The 22200-nt window shown below is 46.1% G+C and overlaps 1 protein-coding gene across 1 annotated transcript in view; it reads right to left on the reverse strand.

Annotated features, from left to right (window-relative positions):
• The window catches only part of si:ch73-29c22.1 (kelch-like protein diablo), a 242530-nt gene extending 231675 nt beyond the window's left edge, over positions 1 to 10855 (reverse strand). Inside the window, exon 1 of the mRNA XM_056602551.1 lies at positions 10843 to 10855. The gene's annotated coding sequence lies outside the window, so the exon portion shown is untranslated. The remainder of the gene's footprint in view (positions 1 to 10842) is intronic.
• Between the last annotated feature and the right edge of the window lie 11345 nt (positions 10856 to 22200).

The raw sequence follows: 22200 nt of genomic DNA on the forward strand, positions 1-22200 counted from the left end.
AACATGCATTGAGCCCGTCGACATTTAAATCTGGAAAAATAGGTTTCATTATAGTGAGTGCTCAATAATGGCGCTTTGAGATTTAACTACAACAATTGGACCGTATTCAATATCCTTTATCTCCTCAGATCAACACAGTATTATGATCTTTAGAAGAAGAAATAACATATTTTCAGTTTCTCTGCCTCCTGTGCTCAGACACACACTTAATGGCGTGTGTCTGTATTACCGTAAACGTTTTTCTAGCATGGCAGTGTGTGTGTGTGTGTGTGTGCGTGTGTGTGTGTGTGTGTGCGTGTGTGTGTGTGTGCGTGTGTGTGTGTGTGCATGTGACAATGCACAAAGCGTGCATACATGATTGAGGTGTGTGCGCTGGAGTGAGTGCTCTCAGCCAGCGTGTCTGTGACGGCAGACACAGCAGACAGAGGAAGATGGATCCTGCCTCCTATTCGGTCCATCCTTGCGGCTACGGCCTCCAACACCGCTAACCGCCAGTGCAGTGGCTCATTAGTCTAACCACACAAGAGCTCCCTCTTACAAACAGCCCATGAACTCTCAGTGGAACCGATAACCGCCAGCGTCGGCGATCCACACACTCCCCGACCTGTAGCTTCCATAGAGTCCTTTCGTTCGCTACACTCGAGAGCAGCGAATTGGTCGATCACACACCAAGAACACCGTGTCCAGGGCTCGTTTAGCCTATAGCAAAATGGGCGTTTACGACTGAATAAAGTCGTTGAGAAGAGACTGTCTTTTCTTTTTGGATTTTCCACTCATAAACCACCATAAAAAGCTGTCCAACGTACGGCTCCATACAGGACGCCCGGACATAATGCACATATAATGGGGTCCATTACAGAGGACATTAACCGGGATAGAGTTTGAGCTTTAATGGTTTAGAGGGCAATCAGGTCCCAAGATGTTAAAGGGAGATAACAATATGTATAGCCTACATGCTTCCAGGCGTTATTGCCCATTGCGGAGATGATATTCCTATAGTGCAGCCCGTTTCCCAGTGGGTGATGTGTCGAGAAATGCGGCTTGAATTTGAATTGCCATCAGATAACAAAAACCAAAACCACAGCAGCTCCACGGGCGCCTGTGTCTGCATCTGCAGCGAGCCGTCCAGCCCCAAGAATCAACACATAACGGACACAGCGCTCCCAGAGCCGCTGAGCACAGGAACCGGCTGACACTACATGAAGGATAGATGTGACTGCTCCAGACTTCGGAGGCTCCTTGCTCCCTCCCTGGGCCCCGGTGCCAGGCGCCCAGTGAAGCCTGGCCGGCTCTGGCTGTCCACAAAAGCCCGAGTAGCAGCGTTGCCCGCAGGCCGTAACAAGGCCTGACGGGTGGAGACACTTCCCCTTCCCCCATCCCTTCCCAGGTGGGCCCTTCCTCACTCCGCCCCCGAGTCACATCGACCCACGGGCAAGCCGTTGATTGGGTCTAATCCGCGGTGAATTGATTGTGGGGATGAATCAAGCTGGTTAACATTCCCACTCAATCTGCCACGTTGCATCTGTTCAGCAGGCGGTGCGTCTGCTCTCTCATGTACATGCGCTTTACGTCTGGGGGTTTGTGTTGTGTGCTGTTGGGTTTTAAAGGTGGTTGATTAACTGCGCATCGACTGTGTGGATAGTTGTTAAGCTTTCTGTTGAAAGAATTGTTGAGGCAATGGAGTTGCACACCCTGTGAATGCAGACAATGCAAATACTAGAACTGTAAGCATACCTGCAGGAACTGGGCCTACAAACAGTCATTATAATCACATGCATCTACATGTTGTATAATATCTGCCAGGACTAGTATCATAGGATTCATTCTGCCGTGAAAGGCGATCGCTATGCATACTGAGATTGATTAAAATCGTACATTATAATTACACATGTATCGAAAGTTTACAACTAGGCCGCATTCCCATGGAAAGAAAAGGCAAAACATTTCCCTAGCATCTACTAACTTATATTTGGATACCTGAGACGCACGTCCTTCTGATATATAATGGATGTTGAGTCTTCCTCACTCTGCATCTGCTGTATAACTCAAAATGGGGGCACCACGCGGGCCCCTGTCAAGCAGTCAGGGATGGTGGTAGAAACCCCGTTTTTTTTCTCGCTATTTTAAGCAACTATGGGGGTTGGCGTAAGCAGAAAAACATTGCCGAAAGAAACAAACACAAAAACCTCTGCTGATATCTCCAGTGGAGAAGGAGCTGAGCAACGGGCTGTTATAACGGAGCCATCAGCACAATGCACAATTCCTCCAAACACTGCACTCAGATAGTCACACACACAAGACTCCATCTTTGGACAGAGCAGAATAGACTTGGCTTGTGGGATGGCCGAAGTTGTCAAGGTGTCCATGGTCATTGCATCCATTAAATCACGTCCACTCAGGTTTGGGGAGAGGGAGAGTCATTACATGTTACGTGAGTTAGGTGATTACCATTATAGGGCTAAAGGCCTACGTTTAAATGTTTTATGGTCGGTCAATGAAGCCGTTAACGGGCACCGTATCTCAGCGATGACAATGCGGTCTATTAGGCCATGACGTAGTGGGACGAGGGACATAGAGGTACGAGGCCTGGGCAGCTGGTCAAACTATACCCCGCATAGTGTATATGTTTGTTCCGCGATCGTCATGCGCTCCACATAACGCGGCTTCACGCACAAACGCACACCGTGCCACTCATGTGTAGCCATTAAGAGCCTGCCGCACGTTGTTGGACTTTGTACAGAAATCCTCTAATTATAGGATTTATAAATGGCCAGTGTGCGTACATGAATAAGTAAACACATGACAGCGGGAAGAGGCAGAGGCGTATTAAACCCTTGCGCGCTTCTTGTCTGGGGAGATTAACATTCTGAAGGTCACTGTTGACAGAGAGGGAGCTTTTAAGACCACGCTCTTAGTGGGGAACAAAACTAGCTGGTAGTGCAAGGTTACTTAGCGATAAGACGACCACCAGGGCGGGGAGACGCATGAAAAGAGCACGGAACCAACCAGGCATTTGTTGTTGTTGGTCGAGTCGGGGGCATGCCCCGTTTAAACCCAGGCGCCAGGAAGTACAAATGTGCACACGTTGCATCTGTTGGAACGTATATTCGTCCCTGTTTGTTGACGAAATGTTATGCTTCTGAAATCAGTTGTCAAGGGGGATCTACTGTATGTCGACGAGACGCATAAATGCCCCCCTCCCCCCCTTTCGTCCTTTGCTCTTGGGGGAAATACTATTCAGGATTCCAGTCGAGTGTCGGACAAAGAATAGGAAAAGCCTTTCTGTGTTCATGAATACCGTGGCAATCAAGGCATCAATTATTTAAGGTCCTCACAGAGAGCAACTAAGGCAGGCTTTCCACGGCAGTGCCGGCCCGGACTGTTAATGCAGTCCGTTTAACACGGTGACATTTCAGCTGGAGCGGAGTGGTGGAAAGAAGGAACGTGGACAGAGTTATAGTTTGAATCCATAAGGGTGTTATGCAAGGTTATCTGTCACTCGATGTGTGTGGGTCAGAACACACTCCATCACGTGGACACAACCAAATGCCTCACACTGTTTCCTTTTTACATTTCTCAAATTTCTTCAACTGAATTTGCAACTTTATAAAAATGCACTTAACAAACATGGACAATTGGACATGGGAGACACTGGTTGGGCCTGTTCCATAGAAGGTGCCCTTATTGCTCCCAGTACTATATTGGGTTGTCATGTCCACGCCCAATAAGTTACAACGTGTCTTTCAGCAACAGCCCTGTCTCCCAGGAGATAAACTGCAAGCTGTAAGATCTGGAGAAAGCCATCGGCCCATCCCTGCCAACCATAACAAAACAACTAAAATGTCAGTGTGATTTCCTGTCTTCACATAAAAGTTAATTTCCCCCTGACTGTCTTACGTTTTTATTTAATATGCAATTTGTTATGGCTCAGTTTCTTTTAAATGCATTGCAACAATTTACTGTAGTGATCTGAATGCTATTGATTATTCGACAATTTGCTAAAATGACTTAATGGGTTCATGACAATCTAGAGGAGAGGGATAAATAATATACGGGACAGATGGCATAATTAGTCAACTCAGTGCGTGAGCTCACTCACATTCTTACAAATACGCTATAAAATGCTCATACATCAGTATCAGTGGATGCAGGCGTCTGAAGCCCAAATAGGTCCTTATTTAACATCTAAATGACCTTCATAAAGGTATTCATAAATATTCCTGATAGGCAGAATGTATATATCTTCCCTCTGCTCATTTAACCTATGCCTGCCATCAGGAAAGAAGACCCACTGAAGCAGAGAAACCCCTTCTGAGACCCGGAATATAGAAGACGTTTAAACCACAAATACCACACTCCAATAACACTGTGCTTCCCTTTACACTAATTGCGACTGCATTTGGCTCCACATGTAACGGAAAACCCATGAACTAGGGATAGAAGCATATTCTGTCACTAACTAAATTAGTCCAACTTTGGGGGAATAATTAAATATTCCCTCCCATTTAACGCCATTGTGCGGTGATACATTCCACCCAGGTGTAATAATCCGTCTTGATTAAAACGGCACCACGGCGGCGGCAGCCAATGAACGGAGCGGGAGCGACACGCATCGTTCACACATCGGCGCTCGGTTGCGGCTCTTCACCCTGATGAGAAGCGGGCTGAAAGGCAATATTGGTTTTTAAATTTACATTTTCTCAAACTGCCAGACTCTCTCCATATGCCTACCAAATATCACTGAACCAATTAAAACGCACATCTGTTTCATTAGGCGAGCTCATATTCATCCATCTTATCTGTCAACCCCCTCCTACCTGCACGCGCCCCGTCTCTGGGACTGCGGTTCTTTGATCAGACGGACTGATTGAGGCAATTTCACTCCATTTGACCAGAAATTAGAACTTTATTCTTTCAATTCCCCAGATGATGGGCTACTAAATTATTTTTTGAAGTTCCAATTCCAAGTCCAAAGTTGTCACTTTTTCTTTTTGTGTGGAAATACACACACTAACACAAACGCACACCAGCACCTCACTCAACATACAGCAGAGAAAGACATAAAAAAGACACACACACACACACACACACACACACACTATCCCGTCACACAACATACAGCAGAGAAACACATTCCCCCTTGGTTTTGTCCTTCAGGGTTTCATCAAGAGCACTACAAGACACAACAAGCAAAAATCACAGGCGAATAGAAACCATTACCTGGTGAACGCTCATCTCTCTGAGACGAGGAAGGAGGAAGGAGGAACGCCTGTCAACATCAGCTGTCTGTCGTATACAAGCTCCTTTTGATTATTTACTTTCCTCATGTATAATTTGCTACATTGCAATAATAATTAATAATAATTTATAATTGATCGTGTTTGTGTGAACTCTGAATAAGTCATTCTTGCCTTTAAGGTTATAAACTGCAAAGCCCAGTGGTCAAATACAAATAAAATGAAATGCAGAGCTAAAACGCAAATTCTCCCGATATTGCTCGGTTTCAGTGAGCTGACACTTTTCCGTTATTGTTAAACTGGTGGGGGTTGTCAAGCGGACCCTAATTCTCTGCGGTCCGCAGACAGAGCTAATGGCCCCCCCTGGTGCAGCCATGCCCCTTCCCGGCAAATGGTCTCTCCATCCGAGCCTTTACCAATCACAAACAAGTAAATAATGCAGGGCACTCTGACTGAAAGGCTTGCATCCAGAGAGAAAGGAGCAGTGCAGGAACAAGGCTGCCTGAAAGACCCGTTCTGTATTTCCGCGAGAAAGACATTCATTTACCTGATTTACATATTCATTGAGGTCATTGTCATATCAGTGCAATAAAGCGCCATAAAGTATTTCTCACATGCAGGCGCGTATATTTACTATCGCCGTGACAGGGGTGTCGGCTGGGGGCAGTTGGAGGGAGAGGAGGATGGAAGCCCAGAACTATTAATCAGAATCTTAACTGGCAAGTGATGTAGGCTGGCTGGGGGAGGCAGGCTGTCTGCACACCTTCCAGCCCTTCGTATTTGTCTGTGGAATGAAGCGTTTAGCCCGACTGCAAGGACAAAGAAGGCTGCTCGGCCTCCCTAACAGACATCATTTCCTAAAGCCGTTGCTGGGTGATCAGTGGCTTTTATTTTCACGTTATAAAACGAAATACCACGCATACTTGAGAAGTGTTTGTAGAGACGGTTCCGGTTATGAATGTTGAAGATGTTGGAATATTAATCATTATGAAATATAAAAAAATAATAGACCAACATTTGGAATCCTTTTTAATGCTTCAGGGGGCGAAGGCTTTATTCTCCTTAGTCTTTCGAGTTTTGACTTTGAGGGAAGTCATAACAGGAAGAATAAGTGTTCCACGTGCATTCATTTACAGACTGAATGCAGGTGTGATGTTTGATGCATTTATTCATTGGATATTTCCATGTATACAAAACTCATGACAGGATGACCGGTACCTCATGAAGGAGTTTTGTCTGTCCATCGCTTCATTAATCACTGTTTAGTTCCAATCATTTGTTTGCTTGTTTGTTTGTTCCAGGACCAAACCTTAATTAGTCTGGTCCATTTCATTAGTAAATTGTTTGCACCAAGGGCATATTGGTTCAGAGGGATCAAACCAATTGAAAAAAACAAATACATTAAAACAAGAGCCCCACTCACCTTTCATTGTGTGTGTCCTTAACACTGAGCACAACAACAAATAAGTAAAGCAGACTTAAAGTAAGGAATGCACAGGAATGCAATGACCGGGCGAGGTAAATGGCTTTGAGGAATGATGTTTTGGTTCAAGGACAGAAGGCAGACAGAGGGCAAGTGAGAGTCCCTTTGAAAAAGGAGCTCTCTTCTTCTCCCCGAAGCAAAGAACGTCGCCTGGCCGCCGGCGTGAGGTTGATTGGATTGGACTATATCTATAAGGGGGGAGGGTGCAAGGCTGGCAAAGTAGCAGTAGCTGGAAAAGTAGCAAAGGATTGTGGGTAACCCGGTACCCTAGATGAGCTGAAACAAGGCCCATTTTTGCCTTGGTATTTCACTGTTTTTACAGAAAATTTAAGGTTAAAACCTTCCCTGAGAGTGTGGTAGAAAATAATAAAGTTTTCAAAGGATATTTGCCAAATGTTGATGAGTGGAAAGAAATGTACCAGCAGGGGGGGGACAGGCTCCAGACCTTGTTCCATTGTTATCCAACAGCTCAGAGGATCTCACAGACTTCCCTCTGTAGCCAATGACATCAGTCTATCTCTCAGTTCACTTCGATACAAGTATAAGTAAGGTTAACCTAAAGCATGAATTATACAAGAATATAAGATGAATATATTTACGATGGAGCCAAATGTTAAACACTCGATATTACCTGGCTTTCCTTGGTATTAACATGTCCCTCATTTACGTACAAGTGGACCCTCAAAGACGGCTGGCTCACGTCACGGTGAGAGGAAACGCCCTCCTATGGTTTCTTGTCTGTGGCACTGGTTTCAGAATGTATATTCCGTAGGCTCCGAGTAGTTAAGGTAACTAATACGTAACCTGGTTACAATCAGACCCTACCAGCTTTAGGATTATGACTATACGTCACAGACAAATAAAGTGGCATTACAAATACATATTTTACTGTTTAAATGAATATTGCTTTCACAGGGCTCATCTCTTAAACCCATGTGGTAAGTCATTGTGATTTAAGATCAGGTTAATGAACAAGGCGATGAATGGATTTTAATGAAAGACCTCACTTCATATAGCTAAAGTATAATATATAACTTCATGTAAAGTTGATGTTTAATATGTAACCCTTCTGTACGTAATAATGGAATTACTCTATGGAATGTATCGTATGGCCATCGTGGGCATGAACGTCAAGAGCCCATAGTTAGAGCATTGTGATTGGCCAAGGACATCTTGGGGGAGGCCACACAATTAGGATATAAGGCGGAGCTCCGAGACTCTTCACGAGTTCTTTGCAAACCAACTCAGGTGATGTTGTTACTCTCTGCTGTGACAATTATGCCTTGATCATTGAACCCTAGCCCTTCTTGACCTCTCGTAATTCACTAAAGTATTAGACTGTGGCTTATATCAACGACAAGAGTTGCTGCCACCATACTGTGACGGTCCTTTGCAAAACTAAAAGAGTAGACTGCGAGACAACGGGTGTGTCTAGACCCAAATCTAGAGAGTGGGGCCAGGAAAGAAGGGCATGAATCTTTCATAAGCTCCCACTTACAATAACATACATGAGGACATGCGCCCGAAACGGCACAAAGCTGCTTCAAGGGAAGATCAGCTCTCCCACCTCCAGGAACAGGCCGGTGTCGTCACAGAGCGCTGGAGGAGCACTATTTCAAAGTCAATTTCCTGCATATGGTGGTTCGCCTCAGGAACTCGGATAGCTGCTAAGTGTTGCCGGCAAGATTAGAAATACCCCGGTAACTTCCATCTATATGTGAACCCCCCGGCTTCAAGGATGGGTAACAGACTAGTCTCGTTGTGTGTGAAGCGAACAGTGGTTTGAGTCTGTGCAGTGTCTATAGGCTACTCATCACAAACACGCTGCGAATTAAAGTAAACTGGAGAGCATTTCTAAAACCAAAAAACACTTTGAAGATTGCGATCCTGATAATTGATGATATTGCTTCTTAATGTTGATAGCTTACATCAACATTGACAAATATTGATTATTAAATAAACATTCACAAAAGGTTTCATTAATCATTCCATCGACCTGAGTAAACACAATGTATACATACCACAAATGATAATGGTCATCTAACATTAATTGAGCCACAGGGTTCTCAGTAAGACAGATTTTTAGGTTGATGATTAAAATCCCACACACTCTGATAACCAGTTTGCCCAAGGTCCGCATTGACCACAAGACTGTTATAAACAATCAGGTAGCATCCGTGAAGTCTTCCTTCGGTTTATCAACAACCGAGATTTACGTTTTAGGGAGCAATAGCATTGCCATTTTTTGCCAGCAGTAACAGAAACAATTGACATTGAGGAAAGGACATATCAGGGCTCTAATCATTAATATTAAATCCTTAATAGCTTTATAATGAATTATAATTGTCAAACTGGACCTTGCAAAAAACATAATATGACGATGCACTAGCCAATCTGATCCTAACTTATGAGGTAGAGCCCATACCATGAACAACCTAAAGGCCGATAGAGGAACTACATGCTAGTCTGTATCGTGAACCCCTAAAGGCCGTTAGAGGAACTACATGCTAGTCCTTACCGTGAACCCCTAAAGGCCGTTAGAGGAACTACATGCTAGTCTGTACCGTGAAGTCTGCGAACCCAGTAACGCCCCGTGCCCACTACATGCGTCCGTTGCGTGATCCCCATTGACTTTAATGGGGACGGACGCGCAATGCATTGTGGATCCGTACGTTCCGTTGGAGCCTTCGGCTCAGTCAAGAAGTTGAAATATGTTCAACTTTTTCGGCAGTGACGGATCCGTCATCCAATCAGATCGCGTCTGCAAATTTAAGCACTGTGACGCGACTCGGGCTCTGACGATACTGGAAAGCGGGAAAGCGGGTCATCTTGCATCGCAACAAGCAGGAAGTAGCGGGAAGAACCCGGCGAAGCGATTTGATTGGCTGACGGATGCCTCTGCAAAGACTACTCCCCCATCAGTCAGCAACGCCTTCCCACCTCCGTTGACTGAAGGAGGTAGTGGGCACGGGGCGTTAAGGCTGTTAGAGGAACTACATGCTAGACTCTACTGAACCACCTAGAGGCCGTTAGAGGAACTAAATGCTAGTTTGTACCCTGAACCCCCTAAAGGCCGTTAAAGGAACTACATGCTAGTCTCTACCTAAAGGCCGTCAGAGGAACTACATGCTAGTGTGTACCGTGAACCCCCTAAAGGCCGATAGAGGAACTACATACTAGTCTCTATTGAACCAACTACCTTCAGGTAGCCCAACCAGGAGTCTGGGTCAGGTGGGGCACTCCCCGTATCCCTGTTTCTTCATCCCAGATCTTCATTCCATAGGTCATCGTATTCTTTTATTGAGCCATCACTGCTTTTAATGAGCTATAATGTCTTGCGTATTGATTATGGAATACTTGGCTATTTCTAGGTCTTTTGTTTCTTGCAGTCACCATGAAAAATGGCATCTGGACATGAAAAGGCATGTTTCATTCAAAACAATCAATACCGTTCTGCAGTTTGCATAGGGGGGCCATAGTGCATATTACATTGTCGCATTATCCTTTGGATCATATCATAGACTAATAAGATAAAAACATGAAAAGACAGAAGGTTGAATTAAGAAAAAAGATTTCATCCATCAGTGCCCACTCTGCTCGTATGAAAGTAGAAACCTTCAATTCCTGCATTTTCTTCTTCAGATCAACGACTCCATGTGTTGTCTTCACTCCTGAAGAGGGATTGTGTTTATTTTATGAAGCGGATGTATCAGTGTGCCTCACTGCTAATATCAAATACCTTTCTGGGAATGGAATTGTAGATGGGATTTATCTGGAACTTTTGTTTGTGATAAAACAAAATGTGGTTTAACCACGCACATAACAACAATCATAAGAACAATATCCAGGGTAAAATGACCTCATGATGGTAAAAATAAATAATGACGGATATAAGAATAAGAAACAGCGTGTAGCAGAAGTTAAACCTTGAAGACTCTGGCCGTCAGAAGAGCACACCTCAAACCTTCCCCGCACAACAGGCAAAATACAAGGTCCTCGCACACACACCCATGCAAACACACACACAAACACACACACACACACACACACACACACACACACACACACACACACACACACACACACACACACACACACACACACACACACACACACACACACACACACACACAAGCTCTGTGTACTTTACTTTCACTCTCTCTCTATCCCTCGTTCTCTCTCTCTGTCACACCCTCCCTCTCTTTCTCTCTCTGTCCCCCTCATTCTCTCCCTCCTCCTCCTCCCTCTCTCTGAGTCTCTCTCCCTCTCTTTCTCTCTCTCTGTCCCCCTCATTCTCTCTCTCTCTCTGCCTCTCTCTCTCTCTCTTTGTCCCTCTCCCACTATCTCTCTCTTCCTCCCTCTCCCACTCTCTCTCTCGCTCTCCCTCCCTCTCTTTCTCTCCCGCCCTCTCTCTCCCTTTCTTTCCCTCCCTCTCTCCCTTTCTTTCCCTCCCTCTCTCCCTCTCTCCCTCCCTCTCCCTCTCAAACGTTCCCTTTCATCCGCCCACACACTGCTGAAAGGCTCAGAGTCCACGAGCTGGAGAACTGAGGTAGTATGGAAACATCGTGAACACACTTGCAGCGGGTCAGCTGGGTGCGTGTGTGAGTGTGTGTGTGTGTGTGTGTGTTTGTGTGTGTGTGTGTGTGTGTGTGTGTGTGTGGGTGTGTGTGTGTGTGTGAGAGGCTCATTTACATGCTGACCATGTGGGCCCCCCTTCGCTCAACATTTGCATTTCACAGGTGGAGTCTGCGGCGGTGGGGCCCCGGCGTCACACATCAATACCCCTTTGTTGGAGGATGGATCCTCTGCTGCCGCCCGGCCTCGCTGCGACCAGGGAGTAGAGGGGCAGGGGGGAGGAGCAGGGGGGAGGAGAGGCAGGGGGGAGGAGAGGCAGGGGGAAGAGGGGCAGGGGGGAGAGGGGCAGGGGGGGAGGAGCAGGGAGGAGGAGCAGGGAGGAGGAGCAGAATCCAGGACGGGTGGAATCACAGTTCTGTTTGAACCGACGTGGGTCTAGAGGGGGACCACATGGGCCTAAGAAGATGAATATAAACAATATATATAAATAAATAAAAACCTTTTCCCAGTTTCAATACCTGCAGAAACAAACAAATGATGCTAACAATTAGCTATTTCAAGCAGAGGAATGGGTTAGTAATGCCTCCTCAAAGGCATAATTTGTCCTGCAGAGCGTCGTAAATACACAGTACAGTAGGTTAGTGCCCTGGGCCCGCCCGGTAATTAGCCCAGTCGTTAGCGACTCATCCCCCGGCCGCTCCGTGCTATTGGACGCTGGGAGCGAAGGCATATGAGTAAGATTGGCCGGGGGACAACAGCCCGGTCCATATGCAATAACTGTTGTTCGACGGCACTGTCCGACTTAATGACAACGAGCTGAGGCCCGTCGAAGGGAATCCAATTAGAACCCTCCAGCCTAGCACCATGAGGGAACGGGTTCTGCGGTAGGGATGTATCGACGGCTAATATTAACAATGGAGTGTGGGACTTTAAAGGCGTCGGGGAGAGGTGATTCAAATATCACCATTTGAAGAGGATTATAAACTGAGAACATAAACAAGATAATCCCTGAGGGAACGTGGAAGGCATATCCACGGAAACATAGAGTGAATAATATGCTCTGTACTATAGCAGAAGAATCCCTTCATTCAAAAGCAAATATTCACCTCGGTTTTTGCTCCCTGGTTCATTTTGTATCACTTCATCTTTATGTTAAAATATGGAACCTAATCTCGGCCCCCGCTGCCATTGTGCTGGATCGAGACACAAACAATATAATATAATCTCTTTAATCTTCCGGGTGCCAATTCGTTTGGATCTACGCTGAAACTGTCGCAGCCAGGTTGTAAAACGGTGGAATCGAAACTCTGTTTGGTCGTACTCCTTGAAAAATGGACCAGTGGCCACTCAAAGTGCTTCACAATACTGCCGGACATCACCCACTCATGCACACATTCACACACCGACGGCGGTGTCAACCATGCAAGGCAACAGCCAGCACGTCAGGAACAGTTAGGGTGAGGTGTCTTGCTCAAGGGCACCTCGACAATCTGCTAGGAGGAGCCAGGGATCGAACTAGCAAACTTCCGGTTTACCAACCCGGACATGACACCCTCATGTACTCTTGAATAGCGTACAGAGTTATAATTTTCACCGGGCACAGAATCGTGGGAAGAAAGGCTGCTGCGGTGATCCACACAGTGAACACTGAGTGCCTGTCCTCACCAGCCTCCCCCATAATTATAGCCACGTTACTAAGAACACCTGGTTGAGGGAGCTGTAAGAATTAAGTAAATAAGCGCTAGGGAAGAACTAGTGTGGGAGGTGCCAGCCTGTTTTGATGCAGTAATGTCTAAACCCCGACTCAATAAACACTTACGGTGAAACTAGACTTCGTTTGAACTCATGCAGAGCGGGTGTCAGTGAGATGACCTAGGAGGAGCACGGCCGTGTTAGCTCTCCTAGAAACTATAATCCCCCCTCCACGATGTAAATGTGCAGCTCACGGCACAGATTGTGCAGCTTCGGCACAGCCCTCTGATGCATGTGCAGGGCATTATGTGAACTCAGCTCCATGGAGGATTCCAGCCCTCATCACAGAGGCTTTGTGTGTTCTTCTGTGAGGCAACGCAGGATGCATGAGAATTACTCCCCAACCCCCCCGCCCCCCCCCCTACGTCCCAATCCCGCTGACCCCATTCACAGCCCAGGACGGCGCTCTGATCTTCAGCAGAGACTCTGCGACGCCTTGAGGTTTGGTTCTCTGCCCGAACCCGAGACCGGCCCGCCTGGTCAGGAATCCTCCTTCCCCCAGATCCCCGGGTACATCGCAGTGGGAGAATAAACGTCTTTGTTCGTTTTTAGACCTGAGGTGGGGAGAAGGCTATTTGATGTGGTTCTAAGAATGTTATTCATGGTTACATTGTGGCCTTAACCCTATTATGAATCAATTATGTGATCGATTCATGGTAAGGTTATAAAAAAGCAAGAATGTTAATATCATCCCACAGTTGCCATGTCATATGGTTAACAAATTAACCATTTGCTCGCAAAACGTCTCCCCGCCCAGTTCCATCTGTTAATTATTGTTTATTTAGTATTTTATGTTAGGTAATGTGTTATTAATTTGATCATTGCTGCATCGCAGTGTAATCCTTGTTTTTTTGGGATCCTATAATCAACACACTGTTTATTTTCCGTGTCGTGCTGTTCATTCAGATTCGTTCTGAAATGTTTTCTGTCATTCAAATTTCTGCTATCCTCAAAATCTGATTATTAATTCCTAGTCAATCTACAGTTTTGCTTTGAAATGTAATTGTCTGGTTTTGCTGACGTTGGCTTCACACTCGCTTTACTGTACAAGGCCTTTGCAAGAGGAAGTCGGATATTAAGAAAAATCCTGCACTTACCGTATTTTCCGGACTATAAGTCGCGGTTTTTTTGTAGTTTGGCTTGCCCTGCGACTTATATTTCGAAGCGATTTATATGCCAAAATTGTGCGTACATAATCTTCGGCCGCAAGATGGCACCGTCATTCATTAGGCCTACAACTGAACGCTGCAAGCCTACTGCACCACCGAATAAATTATATTCTCGTCGTCATCGTCCTCAATGTCCTCCGGTTCAACCAAAGCTACCCCAGCCTTAGCTGAAATGTTGTGCAACATAGCTGTCACACATATCACAGCGCATGACTTGGCCGGCGAAAACTGGAGCCGTCCGCTGGACTTGTGAGCGCAACTTCCACCTCCCGATCGTGCGCTCAGGTTTAGGACCGCGGCGCATACCCGTCCGGTGGAATCCCGGTGACACTGAATTCGGTATACTCTCAACTACGAGTGGGACCGACACACCTATATTGCTATTGCAATTTTATTCAGTCTCTCCAGATTAAACGTTCTTGTTTAAATGTTTAAAAATAAATGCGACTTATACACCGATGCGACGTATATATGTTTTTTTCCTCGTCATGGAGCATTTTTTGACTGATGCGACTAATACTCGGGAGCGACGTATAGTCCGGAAAATACGGTATTTTAGAACATATTTTGGTTATTCAAACAACTCTGCATTAGTTTACATAGAAACAGCCAAATTAACTTTGATTTTAAACCAGGCTCGACCCTGACTTAAGCCCTACCATGTTCAAGTAGTTTACTAGCCTACTAGGTGCTAGTTGGCTAGTAGTTAGTAGTTGCTAGGTTAGACTGTAGACATCCTTGAGTCACAGAAGGATACAATTATGATATTAATTTGTTTATCGATCACAAACATCAGGGAATAATCAAAACATCAAACAGATCAACTGTGTGTATGGCGTATATACATGTTTGTGTATATATCAACATAAAATGTGTTTGTGCGCGGTCATGCTTCCGTGTGTGTGTGTTTCTATAAATGCCAACATAAAATATGTGTGCGTGCGTGCGTGCGTGTGGTCATGTTTGCTGGTGTGTGTGTGTGTGTGTTTGCGTGTGTGCGGTCGTGTTTGCGTGTATGTGCGTGAATATACATCAACATCAACTGTGTGTGTGTGGTCGTGTTTGTGTGCGTATATATCAACATCAACTGTGCATGCGGTCGTATGTGCGTGCGTTCATGTTTACGTTCGCGCGTGTGTGTGTGTGTGTGTGTGTGTGTGTGTGTGTGTGTGTGTGTGTGTGTGTGTGTGTGTGTGTGTATATATCAACATCAATTGCGCATGCGGTCGTACGTGCGTGCGTTCATGTTTACGTTTGTGTGTGTGTGTGTGTGTGTGTATATGTGTGTGTGTGTGTGTGTGTGTGTGTGTGTGTGTGTGTGTGTGTGTGTGTGTGTGTGTGTGTGTGTGTGTGTGTGTGTGTGTGTGTATATCAACATCAACTGTCAGGCTTCACAGCCACCCTCTGAAGTTGGTTCATGGTCTGCCTAACTCGCCAGTGGGCATGGCTATTTTATCTGGCAGTTAAAGATAAAGCCAGCGGAGAGACAGGGTTTGGTAGTGGGAGGGGAAGACGGGAGACACAAGCCAATAGACTCAAAAGTAGTGAGTGTGAGAGAGAGAGAGGGAGGGAGGGAGGAGAGAGAGGACAGGACGGTGGAAAAGAAAATGTCTTGGCAGTCACCCAAGTGGATCAGTGCCTCTGCTGTACAAATGTGATGTAGTGGAGAAGGGTGAAAGTGATAGCCTGGAAATGAGAGAAGCCTGATACTTAATCATTAGCGCCACTGTGGCGTGGCAGATAGGAGTGGTGGACTCCAAGGTGTTCTCCCTGATGGAGCTGGGGTGTAGCCACGCGCTTGTTCTCTGCCTCCGAAGGCACGGGGTGCGCCGCGAAGCGATTAGAAACTCTCCGGCCGCTTTGTAACTGTCCAGCGAGCACTCTGAGACCGGGGCCGCAGTGTCTGCGCTCGCCTCGAAATGTACCTTTGATTTATCAGGGCGCTTGTGTTGATTACAAAAAAATAGACAAAATGTGTTTTTGGTGTTCTTTGGTGTATTGTAATTATCTTGTATATCGGTTTTGGTCGTTTTAATCGGATGAAGAGGACAGGATGGGATCTTGTAAAACACAAGAATTTTATTTATTTATTTATTTCATTTTATTGCCACTTTTGTTACTGTTAACACGTTTTTAAGAGCAGATGTCTCTGCGTCACGTTGCTATTTTACTGCATCTTTGATGTACCTTGTTTTTAGTTCCTCCACAACAAACCGTTACCACAAAACGCTCCAGTCGAACACATTTGTTCTGGTCGCTTCGATCGCTGCACTGAAAACGCTCTTAGATTGCCTTCACCGCTCACCTACACTGCTGCCGCGCGCATTCATGCAATGCCAAAAACACGGGGCAAGTATCCCAGTTTCCAGGAAAAAAACCCTAGCATGCCCGGACATGCCCATTGTCCTGTGACAGCCGGTGGTGCCGATCGCAACCCGGGATGAACCCAGAGCGCCCGGGCTGAGGATGATAAACGCTGCTAGCCGCTCGCCCGCGTTAGGAGGGATTGATTGCGGAGCCAGGGGCCGGCCGAACAAGGTTGACAAGATGGTGGCCTGATAATCGTCCGGAGCCTCCATTTGTTTCACTTCATAATTCAGTCTGAAGTTTCCTCTGCCTGGAAGCCCGGGTCAAGGACTGGGTGGGGTTGCCTCCACCTAAACCAATCAGTAAGTGGATAACGATGATGATCCCGCGAGTGACAGGGCCATAAATCCATAGAAGATACTTTAAAGGCAGAATCAGAGCCATTCCATATGGGGGTCGCCGTGGTTTTCTTTGGCTCATTATAGCCACACAGATTATATCAGCGTGTTTTTCCCGCCAACTCTGCGAATGGGTCTGGTTCACCAGCGACCCCGGCCCCCCCTCAAACATCCCCGACTTGCAGAACTTGGAGATTTAGGGGCTGGACCAGATGCCTCCGACAAACACAATCCTGCAAATGGCACCAGTGTTAGTGGCCTGTTACAGGGGGCCTCCCTCAATGGGGACCCCAACCGTCCGCAGGAAAACGCAACTTCCTGGGATACAGCGACTCACAAGCTACTACAGTAAACAATGAACTTCATCATGTGAATCTATTTCACATCATCCAATTCAGCGGCAATGAGAAGATTGTAGGTCAATATGTGCCATTTTATTAATTTTGTGTGATAATCTGTAGCAATTAGCCTGGAATCCAGACACGTGGATGCCCACCAAGGGACATGGCTGAATCTCTAAGATATCTTCCATGAATGGCCACCGGGGGACATGGCCGTATCTTAAGGAAATGTTCCATTTACAATTACAACAAGGGCATTTAGCAGACGCTTTTATCCAAAGCGACTTACATCGGTTAATACACACATCGACACACCGACTGCAGAGTTGACTATGCAAGGCGACAGCCAGCTCGTCAGGAGCAGTTAGGGTTAAGTGTCTTGCTCAGGGACACATCAACACTGAGCTAGGAGGAGCTGGGGATCGAACTAGCAACCTTTCAGTTACAAGACAACTGCCCTACCTCCTTTTCTTGCCCTTGTAGGGGCTTGGGTAAAGGGGGGTGTCATAAAAATTTGGCCTGTTAAGCCCTTTGAGGCTGTTATAGTGATTAAGGGCTTTAAAAATACAGTTGAATTGAATTAAATTGAATTCACACAAACAGACACATTCACTTCATGATCAGCAACACGGAGGCGGCAGAAGTCTTTGGGCTTTTGATTCTCTTCATAAAATCATTCTTTCATTCTTCTTCTTTCAGTTTTTCCATGTTTCTGTGTCTTCTATATCGAATCGATTCACATCGGGTCTCAGTTCTTAATGATACTTAACGTTGATCAACTTATACGGTCGGAAAGGGCTGTGAACCTCAGCCCTCAATGCTTCGTAATTGATTCAACACATACCCTGCATGGAGCATTAAAAAATAGACGTTTAAGTGCTAAGTAGAGGAGTGGTTGAAGAGAGTACGACTTTATCACTGGGACCCGAATCCCACATTTAACTTCACATACTTTTCTCCCCACGTGCTGTAATGATCTCTAACAGTTAAGCGCAAATCCAAGTTTATTTCTCACCTTAAATTACCCGGACTCCTCGTCCTCGTCTTCCTCGTCTGTCCTCATCTGAACCGCGTCGACGTATCCTCGATTAATTAGGGGTTCTTTTATAATGTCAGTCCGAAAAAGACTGCGAGGCAAATGGCAATCAGAGAGGCGTGCTAACAACGCACATAAATTGTGTTTCTAAATCAAGGAAGGTGGGCGAGGGGGGTAGCGCCTCGACTCCTGGATGAATAATGGTTCATTACAGCGGAGCAGGCACAAACACAGGGGATGTCTCCGTGCATTACAAGCTTTACATTGCGTGTACTTTTTAAAGGATTCATTAGGGGAGAGTTAGTCTGAAAGTAACCCTACCAATTTCTGACGGATTATAGATGCTTATTATGAATCCATTTGAACATCATTTTTCAAACTAATTTATAGAAGCGACTTTGAGGCTGTAATAGATAGATGTGTATTCAACATTTAAAGATGTTTAGGAGGGAACTTCCCCCACCTTATGTCAGATGATTGAGATGTTATGTTCCTTGAGACAACGGTTCTGTGTTTTCTTCATAAAGGACATTGTCTGGGCATTGGCTGGCAGTCAGCTTTGTCACCTCTGCCCTGGCCTTTGACCTCTCTTGGCCACCTCATGTTAAATTACAGTCTTGAGACTCTGCACCGCATTGTTTTATACCAAGTAATAACTTATGAGTGCAATGCCTCGTTACACGCATGAGATCCAAACCAACCCTGATTGCTTTCATGCCATTGGCCATAACCTCTCAGGCCTGGTCTGATTAAATGACATGTTGTGAACTGTTAGTCATATACTTCTGTGGTTAGAGGGACGTACGCAACATATTAGCGGAAGGCCTCATTTGCTGAATTGTTAGGCCTGGATTACCTACGGCGAGCGTTCACTTCTACTATGATTATAGCAGCAGCATGGAGGCTGTTTCTTTTGAAGAATCAAACACTCTGAATATGCGCCTGAACCTTGTTATAGGCATAGTGAATTTCCAGAGAGAGTTAAATGTTGAATAACTTCATATCACGAGGCACAAAGCTAAGCCATGGAACGGAGGCCAAATAAAACTTGTTTAACCATAACTTGTACGGTCTCTTGGAGGATCTGCTTCCCATTTGCATGATAACAGTGCATTTCTCTTCATCGTAGTACCAGTTTATTACGATAAGTATACAGTTGCTCATAACAGTGGGTTATTCAGAGAGAAGTGGCAAAACTACAAGGCGAGTTTCCTAGACAGACAGCCCCCAGCGCTGCCCTTGAAACACATTGTGTCGTTGTACGCTGCGTGAACACATGTAAACCGGACTTCCCGCTGGCAGCGCTGTGTATCTATCCATCTACCCAGGGTGTGAACACAAGCGCTCACACCACCACCAGCAGCAACCAGTGCATTCCCCTCGTGTCACCCCTCATGCGCTGTCACTCTCTCAGGACGTGGTGTGATTGAAAGCGCTTGTCATTTGATTGCTATCGGGGTGGCCCCGGCCCTGCACCCTAAGTGGATCTGACGGTCGGCTCCCCGTGACGGCCCTGATGAATGGGATTGTTCCAGCAGCTGTGCTGGTCATCAGATTATAGCTGTGGGTTCGCCCCTCTAAGAACAGGGGACTGGGTGGTTATGATGCGATCAGTAGTGGAGGTGAAGACCTTCAGCTGAATGGAAGATCGCCCATTCCCTATGAAGATAAAAAGGGCTAGTTTTACGGTAACGAAAACAAACAGAAACTATATTTATCATCATTACGGGGATTATACACTATTTAAAACGTGCCGAAAAATGTATTGCATTCCTGCCAAGCCCGTTTGGCTAGATGCCCTTAAATTATACACGCAGCACCTCTGAAAGAAACCAAAAACTGTGATTCATGTACAAAGCAACAAAACTGGTTTCAGTCCATCACAGCTTATTTCAGTACATTTATTCCCCTATTCATGGGGCTGCTGTCAAGAGGCCCTAATATGAGATATCTTCAGATCGCCTTTTAAACCCCAGTGACATTTGCTTTTTTGCCCTGCGTGCAATGAGGGCATTTATTCCTCCCATGGATAATTAGTCATCTCATTATACCCCAGTCTGTCCACCATCATTCTTCAAGTTAATACCTCGCGGTCGCTCCAGCGCTCCATTAGGACGACGGCAGAGGGAATGCTAACCTCCAAAGCCCTCCCACTACAGACTAAAGAGCCTAAGCTGCCCCATGAAAGCCTTGGGAGCGCTGCGCTGCGGCGTTAAAGCTACTCACTCCTTCGACCGCCACTCGGGAACCGTGTTCACGAGTCGTGGAATGCCCTTCCTGTGCTCCCGAGGGAATCTGCCCGGCCCAATAGGAGCCGGACGTCCGACCGCAGCCGGCCGGGGAGACCAATGAAGGGCAGGCGGAGCCAACATGGCCCTTAGAGTTAGCATGGCGGCCTTAAGAGAGTTAGCATGGCGGCCGTTGGAGTGTTAGCATGGCGGATGCCAGAGAGTTAGCATGGCATCTCTTAGAGAGTTAGCATGGCGGCACTTAGAGAGTTAGCATGGTGGCCGCTCTAGAGTTAGCTGGGCGGCTCTTTGAGAGTTAGCTTAGTGGCTCTTGGAGAGTTAGCATGATGGCTCTTAGGGACTTAGAATGGTTTCTGTTAGAGAGTTAGCATGGTGGCTCATGGAAAGTTAGCATGGTGGCCCTTGGCTTAGAGCTAGCATGGTGGCAGAGAGTTAGCATGGTGGCCATTAGAGAGTTAGCATGGCAACTCTTAGAGAGATAGCATGGTGGCAACTGAGAGTTAGCATGGCGGCTCTTAGAGAGTTAGCATGGTGGCCCTTAGAGCTAGCATGGTGGCAGAGAGTTAGCATGTTGGCCCTTAGAGAGTTAGCATGGTGGCCCTTAGAGTTATCATGGTGGCCGCTAGAGAGTTAGCATGGTGGCTCTTAGAGAGTTAGCATGTTGGCCCTTAGAGTTAGCATGGTGGCCGCTAGAGAGTTTGCATGGTGGCTCTTAGAGAGTTAGCATGGTGGCCCTTAGAGAGCTAGCATGGTGGCCCTTAGAGTTAGCATGGTGGCCCTTAGAGTTAGAATGGTGGCCCTTAGAGTTAGCATGGTGGCCGCTAGAGAGTTAGCATGGTGGCTCTTAGAGAGTTAGCATGGTGGCCCTTAGAGAGTTAGCATGGTGGCCGCTAGAGAGTTAGCATGATGGCCCTTAGAGAGTTAGCATGGTGGCCCTTAGAGTTAGCATGGTGGCCGCTAGAGAGTTAGCAATGGTGGCCCAACGTTTCTCTGGTCTGGGTGAGCCCAGCATGCAGCTCTCCTGTTTCCTCCTTTAGAGGCTTTTATAGCCAGCAGTGTTTTTTTTTCTCTGCATGGCGTACAGAGTTTAAAGACTAGTTTCATCCCTTGAGTGCCTTTCCGCTGTTCAACACTGGTGGTGCACGAACAATTATTTTAACAGGATATCTAAAAAGGACATTACTCTTTGTGTGAGGAGAAAAACAGTGAGATGTGGGTTAGAGAAGTATAAATAATAGATTTTTGTGATCATGTTAACTGGTAGTTTGGGTTGCTGTGTGTTTCACAGGATCCGTTACGATTAAGTTGGCCGAATAAGTACACACAATAGTCAATAGAACAGCAAAATAACTTGAATGAAGGCATGAATACATGGCCTGGTGATCCCTCTAAGTGGGGAATCATCATACAACAAGAGGGGAATGTATCACCATCCAACACAGTCTTTCTCTTTTTAGCACTATGAAAGACACAGAACATATTTGTTTACCAAATACCCCGAAAGATGAATCCTTTACAGACCTATCATCTCAATTGACTGCGGATGGATGGAAAACAGAGCAAAATCATTTCCAAACCAAACCAGAACGCACAGCTGGTACGGAGCTACTTTGCCAACTGCTGCCACAGTCTGCTGCCACTAATATATGACGT

Source organism: Gadus chalcogrammus, chromosome 11, assembly GCF_026213295.1.
Source record: "Gadus chalcogrammus isolate NIFS_2021 chromosome 11, NIFS_Gcha_1.0, whole genome shotgun sequence".
NCBI lineage: Eukaryota > Metazoa > Chordata > Actinopteri > Gadiformes > Gadidae > Gadus > Gadus chalcogrammus.